General features: G+C 33.4%; 1 protein-coding gene across 1 annotated transcript in view; it reads right to left on the bottom strand.

Annotated features, from left to right (window-relative positions):
- LOC104999625 (putative ankyrin repeat domain-containing protein 19) overlaps window positions 1-3,370 on the bottom strand; it is a gene marked incomplete at its 3' end in the record, with an annotated part of 58,321 nt that overhangs the window by 6,746 nt on the left and 48,205 nt on the right. The gene's annotated exons all lie outside the window — the stretch shown is intronic.

Genomic DNA, 3,370 nt, shown 5'->3' with positions numbered 1-3,370 from the left:
ATTATGTAGATTAGCTTGCCTTTTTGGAAATCTGAAGTTTTCTGCCACATTTAATAGATCTTCTTCAGGAGTTGTTCCATATACAACTGTAATTTTTTTTTTAAATGTATTTGTTAGGAGGAAGATGATCTCCATGTCTTACTCCTCTGCCATCTTCTAAGAGAATACTGTTGTTTCCCTGGTTGCTTCTGATATTTTTTCTTTGTCTTTAATTTTTATTAGTTTGGTTAATATATGTCTTGGTGTGTTCTTCCTTAGATTATCCTGCATGGGACTCTCTGCACTTCCTCGACTTGGGTACCTATTTCCTTTCCCATGTTAAGGAATTTTTCAACTATCATCTCTGCAAATATTTTCTCAAGTCATTTCTCTTTCTCTCCTTTTTCTGAGACTCATATAATTCTAATGTTGGTGCATTTAGTGTTGTCCTAGAGGGCTCTGACTGAGACTGTTCTCACTTCTTTTCATTCATTTTTTAAATTCTGTTTTGCAACAGTGATTTCCACCATTATATCTTCCAGCTCACTTATCCATTCTTCTGCCTCAATTATTCTGCTACTGATTCCTCCCTGTATATTTTCATGTCAGTTATTGTATTGTTCACCTCTGTTTGTTTGTTCTTTAGTTCTTTTAGGTTTGATTAAACCTTTATTGCATCTTTTTGATCTGTGACTCTGTTACTTTTCCAAACACTTGGATCATCTTTACTTTAAGTACTCTGAATTCTTTTTCAGACAGGTTGCCTATCTACTGTTCATTTAGTAGTTCTTACACATTTTTATCTTGCTCCATCTGGGACATATTCGGATAATCTCATTTTGTCTAACTAACTGTGTTGCATCCTTTCTGTTTTCTCCAGGGTTGTAGTTCCTCTTGCTTCTGGTGTCTGTCCCCTGGTGGGTGAGCTTGGGCCAGTTTGGTGCTGCAGGCTTCCTGATGAGAGGGATTTGTGCCTGCCTTCTGCCTGATGGAACTAGGTTTTGTCCCTCTGATAGGCAGAGTCAGGACAAAGAGTGTGTTCTGGTAAGTTTGTCTTCTGGGAAGTATGACTTTAGGCGTCCTGTCTGCTGTGGGCTGTATTACTTGCTTGCTGGTTGTTTGGACTGAGGTGTTCCAGCACTGGAGCTTGCAGGCTGTGGAGTAGGCCTAGATTTTGGTGCCAAATTGGAGACCTCCATTAGTCTCATTCTGGTTACTATTCCCTGGGTTCTCTGCTGTAATTTTCCTTGCCCCTACAGTGAGCTACAGCCAACTTCTACCTCTCAAGGATACCCTCCAAGATGCTTTACATCCCAGTGCACGTGAGACCTTGTGCAGCATCACTTGTTGAAGAGACTTGTCTTTTCTCCATTTGTATATTCTCGGTCCCTTCACTGTAGGCTAATTGACCATAGGTGTTTGGGTTTATTCCTAGGCTATTCTGCTCCACTGATCTATATGTCTGTTTTTGTTTTAGAAGCATGCTGTTTTAATTACTATAACTTTATAGCATAGATTGAAATCTGAGCAGTTTATATCTCCAGTTTGCTTGCTCTTTTTTTCTCAATACTGCTTTGGTAATTTGGGGTCTTTTGTGGCCCCATATGAATTTTAGAATTACTTGTTCTACTTCTGATAAAAATATCATGAAATTTTTGATAAAAATTTCATTATACCTGTAGATTGTATTGGGTATTATGTCCATTTTAGCAATATAAATTCTTCCAGTCCTAGAGCAAGGGATATTTTCCCATTTCTTTGTATCATCTTCAGTTTACTTCATCGCTGTTTTATAGTTTTCAGATTATAGGTCTTTTGCCTCCCTGTTTATGTTTATTCATAGGTAGTTTATCCTTTTTGAAGTGACTTTAAATGGGATTTTTTTTTTTTTACTTTCTCTTTCAGATATGTCATTAATAGTGTACAGAAATACAACAGATTTTTGTATGTTAATGTTGTATCTTGCAACTTTGCTTAATTCATTAGCTAGTTCTAATAGATTTGGGGTATGAGTTTGAGGATTTTTAAAAACAAATTATCACGTTATCTGCAAATAGTGAAAATTTCACTTCTTTATTTCCAATATAGATGCTTTTTACTTCTTTTTCTTATCTAATTGTTTTCATGGGGACTTCTATTTCTATGTTAACTGGAAGTGGTGAGAGTGGGCATACTTGCCTTGATCCTGATTTTAAAGGAAATGCTCAGCTTTTCTGTGTGGAGTGTGATGTTAGCTGTGAGTTTGTCATCAGTGTCCTTTATTATGTTGAGATGTGTTTCATCTATACCAATTTTGATGAGATTATTTTTATCATGAATGGATGTTGAATTTCATCAAATTCATTTCTCTCTTTATTGAGATTATCATGTGATTTTAATTTCTACTTTTCTTTCTAACTCTAGAGCTGTAATAAATCCCACTTGATCATAGTGTACGATCATTTTTGTATTTTTTTTTTTTTGTGTTGTGTTTACTAATTTTGTATTAGAATTTTGTGTCTTTATACATTGAATATATTGGTCTCTAACTTTCTTTTATTTCTTTTTTGTAGTGTCTATGTCTGGTTTTGCTATCAAGGTAAAGGTGACATCATGGAATGAAATTGGGGGGTGCTTTTCCCTGTTCAAATTTTAAAATAGTTTGAGAAGTTTAAATAGACCATTTTTTGTTAATGTTTAGTTGAACTCCCCTGTGGACTATTATTTGCTGTGAGTTTTTGATTACTAATCATTTCATTACTAATAATCAGTCTGTTCATGTTTTCTATTTCTTCCTGATTCAGTTTTGTAAGATTTTATGTTTCTAGATAGTCATCTATTATTTTTAGGTTGTAATATTTATTGGCCTATGACTGTGTGTAGTATTCTCATGATTTTTGTATCTCTGTCATATTGCTTCTAATGTATCCTCTTTCATTTCTTGTTTCATTTTGTCCTTTCTCTTTTTAAAAATTGAGTGTGGCTAAAACCTTATTGATTTTGTTTATCTTTTCACAAAAACAGCTCTTGGTTTTACTGAATATTTGTTGTTAATCTCAATTTATTTTACTTTGATATTTATTTTTTCCTTTCTACTACTGACTTTTTTTTAAATTCTTTTTCTAATTACTTTAGATGGTACATTAGATGCTTTTTGTTTGTTTGTTTTTGTGGTAACCCTGTATTACTATAAACTTACCTCTTAGAACTCTTTTAACTGTGTCCTATATAGTGGAATCTTGTATTTTAATTTCTATTTGTCTTGGAGTATTTTCTGATTTCCTATTATTTTTTCATAGATTCATTTTTTTTCTCTTTTTTAAAATATAAATTTATTTATTTTAATTGGAGGCTAATTACTTTATAATATTGTATTGGTTTTGCCATACATCAACATGAATCTGCCATGGGT

Source organism: Bison bison, unplaced genomic scaffold, assembly GCF_000754665.1.
Source record: "Bison bison bison isolate TAMUID 2011002044 unplaced genomic scaffold, Bison_UMD1.0 scf7180017864356, whole genome shotgun sequence".
NCBI classification, from domain to species: domain Eukaryota; kingdom Metazoa; phylum Chordata; class Mammalia; order Artiodactyla; family Bovidae; genus Bison; species Bison bison.
This window is presented reverse-complemented; position numbering and strand designations above follow the sequence as displayed.